This window comes from Bidens hawaiensis, unplaced genomic scaffold, assembly GCF_021521415.1.
Source record: "Bidens hawaiensis isolate Kalapana, Puna unplaced genomic scaffold, B.hawaiensis_p1.1 tig00058962_1, whole genome shotgun sequence".
Classification (NCBI taxonomy): Eukaryota; Viridiplantae; Streptophyta; class Magnoliopsida; order Asterales; family Asteraceae; genus Bidens; species Bidens hawaiensis.
In genome coordinates this window covers 24,737-30,736 of record NW_027500619.1, presented here as the reverse complement: position 1 = coordinate 30,736, position 6,000 = coordinate 24,737, and positions in this window count along the sequence as shown.

Here is a 6,000-nt window from a genome sequence, read left to right as displayed (position 1 = left end):
GCGGTTCCAACAATGTTCAAAAAGAGTTACAATATCAAAGGGTATGCTGAGTCGAAGAAGGGTATTATTTGCTGGCTGTATGATGAGCAGTTGAGGTTATTTGTGATTAAACGCTTTGATGGGATTCAGTACTTTAAGAGGATGTTGAGATCTCTCAATACTTTGCCTGAGTGTGAAGTGAAGGATTTGGCTAAACTGGGATTGATTAATAGGAGTGATGACAATATGGCTAGAATAATTGGGAAGATTGTGTGGAAAGAAAGTGTGAAAGAAAAGAAGTTTGAGTTGTTAAAGTCTCAGAAAGGGAAGCTAGTTGAAGATAAGGACAGAGGAATGCGAGCTGATGGCAAACCTTGGATGGTGATGAAATATAAGCCGGTTCGGTGTTTGAAAGATGTGCCGATGAAGTTAATGCCCAAGGATTTCTTAAAGAATCTCAAGTGGTGGTATGTTGATAGCCAAACAGCTAAAGCTGTTATGCAAGATGAAGACGAGCAAGAAATTCTGAGAGTGTATGATCCCATGCACTTGGTAAATTTGTCTCAAGCTGACTTGCAGGTGCTAAACGATAAGAAGATATTCTATATTCCTGCATGGAAAGATGAAGCCAAGAAGTACCAGAGGGTGGTCTCTGTTTGTGTCAGACAGGGCGTTCATGCTTGAAGACGGGTGACACGAGATTTTTGGGATACTAGACACGAGAATGAAGATCGAGATATGAAGCTACTGCCAAGGGGGAGTCTGTTGGTGCATAATGTCAGTAGTTCAGTATCTAGTGTTTTGTATGTGTCTGTAATCGTGTTAGATTGTTTGTGTTGGTTTTGGATATTGTGTCACACAAGTTCGCCTGGGATGTAGGCGAACTTATAGGCAAGCGAAGTTATGACAACTTCGCCTAGTCTGTTAGGCGAAGTTGTCGAGGCTTATATATTCCTCACTTCGGCTTTGTTTGTTTAAGTTTTTCCAGAACGTGTAAGTGATAATTGAGATCACGTATTGAAGTGTTGCAATACAATCGTGTTTATTAGTATTGTAACGTGTGTTTGCTTATCGGTTCAACGTATCATATATCTTACGCTCGTATCGTATTACGTGGGGATTCCGCACCCTCGTGTTACGAGATACTCCTGTGTAGATCCGGTTGGGAACCTACAGTACGTGTACGGATACGGGTACTGTCCCACGCTCATCCCTGATGGATTCATACTAGAGGTATGATTTAGTAATTTACATGACTCCATTTGCAATGTATAAAACTGAAATGTTTTAATTTAAAGGGATATTGGATTTTAATAACTCAACTTTGGTCTATTGGCCGATATTAATCCCAACATAGTAAATTCCCAACATTAATCTCAACTTTCACTCTATTGGCCTCCACTTGTCCTTTTTTAAGGGTAATTAACCCGTTTGTTGTAGAGAAAAATATATCATTTCTTCAAGTTGAGGGAGACACCACCACTAGCACCACTGCCGCCACCGCCACAACCACCACCACCACCACTTTCACTATATTAAGTTAAGTTACAATTTTCACTTGTCTCCCTGAACTTGGAGAAATAACTTATTTTGCTCTAAAACTAACCGGGTTAGTCCCTATTTAAAAAAGGCTTAGTGGATGTCAATAGAGTAAAAGTTGGGATTAATGTTGGGAATTTCTTAACTTGGGATTAATATCGGCCAATAGACCGAAGTTTCGATTATTAAAATTCAATATCCCTAATTTAAAATGGGCCAGTCAAACGGGTCAACTTATTCATGGGCTATAACTCACTTTAGGGTATTATTTGGCTACAAAGGTAGTTGGGCCAGTTAAACGGGTCAACTTATTCATGGGCTATAACTCACTTTAGGGTATTATTTGGCTACAAAGGTAGTTGGTGTTGAGGTAAGCAGTATGTAGCAATGGTAGCTACCTTCGAATTTTAAGGTCACCTTCTTTTCTCTTTGATGTCTTGAGTTCATTGTTAGTTTCATTTTAAACGGTAGAGGCATACAAGTCGTTTTATGAATGAGTTGTAAGTTTAATAAGCCTTTTATACCATTGTTGATATAAAAAGGTGTACAAATAACACACTCAAATTGGTTCAGGTTATACCAAACCAGAAACCACTAGTCTAAACAGTTTGGGTCCAAACCAGTTCATGTTATATCATAACATTTTTCATAGTATTCTTATTGTTATTATCACATTTAATATTTATTTTATTATAAAAAGGTGTGCAAATAACACACTCAAATTGGTTCAGGTTATACCAAACCAGAAACCACTAGTCTAAACAGTTTGGGTCCAAACCAGTTCATGTTATATCATAACATTTTTCATAGTATTGTTATTGTTATTATCACATTTAATATTTATTTTATTAAAATTCTTATTATATACTATATACTAGGGTATAGACCCGTTTTACACACGGGTGAAAAAATATGTTAACAAACATAATAAAATTATTTAAACAACAAATTCAAGCAACACAAAACTTTTTCAAACTTTCGGACTAAAACGTTAACAATTTACAATGTCTAGATATTAAAAGTTTAAAGTTATAATAAGTTAATGTACACCAAACCACCAAAAAACATCAACAAAAGATTTAAACACGTTCTTTCATATTAAACCACCATCAACTTCTTCAAATATTCTAACAAAAGAAACTCATTTTCCTTCACCACCTGAAAATTTAAAAAAACAATATCATCCAAACAAAATATACCATTAAAATAATAACCTGTTTAATAATGAAAGCCCGTGTTACACACGGATGGAAGTTATAATAGAAGTAAAAAAATATTATACGTAGTACGTAAATTGAATTATATTATATAATGATTTTTATTTATGACTTTTATAATAAGTTTTTGATATGTAAATAAACTATTAATTATAAATTATAATTTGCAATCCAAACCTTGGTGTTTGATTTATTTTAAAACAAAACATTATACCGATATTATTATACATTTTATGTGTATAAAAATGATATTTAGAACAAAATGTTGTCATATATTAAAAAACGTCTTTCTATAAAGTTGGAAGAATTGGAGACGAAAACTGCAAGAATAATGTAAAATTTCAATATCTTTCAATAGCTAGTAACATGTGTATCATACGCGTGAATATTGTAAATAAATATATATAGCGACAATGATAATAATAATAATAATAATGAATTGATAATGTAATATTTATAAGAACAAATATAAGGTATTACATTATTGTTTTTATTAAAACAAAATAACATACAACAACAAAATAAAATGACAACTTAAAACATCTTTCTAACTTAAACCATGAAGCCAAAAAGATATATCAATAAAAACTACATCATTATATATGAAGTCATAAAGACTTGTTTATTAAACAATCATCAAAATACAAAGAAATATGTTTTAATTTTTTATAATTGCAAAGAAGAAAACTAAAATCACCACAAAATCAAATTCAATGTATTGTTAATAAGAGAAATAAAGGTACAAATACAATTCACAAACTTATAAACAAATCATAAATCTCAATATACATCCTTGGAATGAATGAGTGAATTTTATGATAAGAATTATATAGAGACAGTAATCATATTATCATACGGTTAATAATAGAAGTTGTTTGACAAAATTATGACACAATTTTTATTTATAGATGATTTAGATAAACTTGGTAAGGATATGATCGAATTAATTATGATGACAATTTTTGTCTAAATCTAAATATTAAATTTGAATATTAAAGTGTGTCAGTTTTGGTTTAATTTGAATATTCATATTTTGTCAAATTTGGTTACGAAATTATTTATATATGAAAAATGATTATGTCGCTTTAGTTAAAAAAATAGTATAACTTAAAAATAACTTGTGATGGAACGAATTCATACCGAACAAAGTTGATACTCTTTTTAAATTAAAACAACCCATTTAGAAATAATTACTAAATATAAAAAAATGGTTAATTAGTCAACTTCAAAAAATTATGGAAAGGTTTTTGATTTTTGAAATATTATAATCGGGGGGTTTATTTTAGACATTAATTTTTACATTTAGGTATAATAAAATGGTCAAATATACGGAAATGGAAAGTTTGTTGAGATTGAAGACTATGGAAGTTTTAAAAGTTTGTATTTAATTTATAAAATTCCATATTTAATCGGGTTTAAATTTGTTATTTCAAATTCCATATTTAAGCAAAAACTTACTATATTTTCAGTAACATTAAAATTAAAAGTAAGTTATAATAATGATTCTAATTTGAATTTCTAATAAAAGATTAAAAATATTAATTTAGGGGTTTAACTAAATGTGATTAGTTAAATTCCGTATTTAATTGGCAATAAATATGTTATGAATATTAATTATTTATTAATCTATAATATATATAAACGAAAACATAAAAATCCTACGTGTCGCGATGTGGTCGCTCCCCCGTTTTTTGGAGTCATCAGATTTGCTTGATTTTTAAATGAAGACTTCTCATGCATTTGACCCGAATTCGCGGGTATATGTCTTACCAAACCCAAATATTCCTTAAACGGATTATAACATCTCATTAAATTAAAAATTATTATCACCAAATTATTGATGTGAAAATCCTATAAAATCGGATATACTAAAAATTATTATATGATTTTTTAAAAAAATATTATTTATAGTTAACAAACAATTTTATATTACAAAAATAAGCGGGTCTTGGGTCTTACCAAACCGATATAACTTTTAAACCGGGTTATATGGGTTTGGTAAGACCCAAGACCCGCTTATTTTTGTACAATAAAATTGTTTGTTAATTATAAATAATATTTTAAAAAACAAATCATATAATAATTTTTAGTATATCCTATTTTATAGGATTTTCACATCAATAATTTGGTGATAATAATTTTTAATTTAATGAGAAGTTATAACACGTTTAAGGAATATTTGGGTTTGGTAAGACCCATACCCGCGAATTTGGGTCAAATGCATGAGAAGTCTTCATTTAAAAATCAAGCAAATCTGATGACTCCAAAAAAAGGGGGAGCGACCACATCGCGACACGTAGATTTTTATATTTTCGTTTATATATATTATAGATTTCATTACAATAAATAAAATAAAATCCAAAAACGTATATAAATATTATAAACGAGTAATGTAAAACAGCCCCCGTAATACGGGGGACAAAAACTAGTTAAGAATAAATTAAGCAACAAAGATAATACTTATATTTTGGTCAAGCTACGTATTTTAAATCATTAATGCTGGAATTCGGTAATAATGTTGGAACATATTTTAGGCATAAAAAATGCTTTAATTTTATACGTATTTAATCTTGATTAATTATGTCATGAATATTAAGCAAAATTTAAGAAACAAAGACTTGTATTTTAAGTAAGATTTTAAAGAAAAGTCAAATGACTATCATCATTTGAAATTTAAGTATCTTTTAAAAGGTAATTCAGTAATAAAGCTGGAAATTTTTTTATGTAAAATATTAAAACAAATAAAAACACATATTTTGGTTTAGCAAGAACTAACAATGGATATAACCTGAATTTTGTTGTATGAAGAAGTTTTGTGTTGCTTGAATTTGTTGTTTAAATTTATTATGTTTGTTGTCATGTTTTGACTTTGAAAATAATTAAAGGTTTTACAAAATATATATTAATGTTCGAATTTATATAAAATTAAATTAGGTTTAAAGTTAAACGTAATTAATATATATATTAATTTTTATTAATTAATATATATTTTTCAATTAAGAAATTTTACTACAAATATATTTTGAATAATTTTTTATTTTAAATTATTAAATTTTAACTTTAAATCCTATATATTATTATGTTTAGGTTTAGAAAGTTGTTGAAAATTCAAAAACATGTTAAAATTGTAATTAAAATTCTTAATGTAATAACCGAATAAAAATAGATAAATAAATAAAGAAAATAATAACTTTAATAACAGTGAACCAAAAATCTACATAATAATAATATATTGAAAGAAAAAAAATCAAAACACAAAATTATC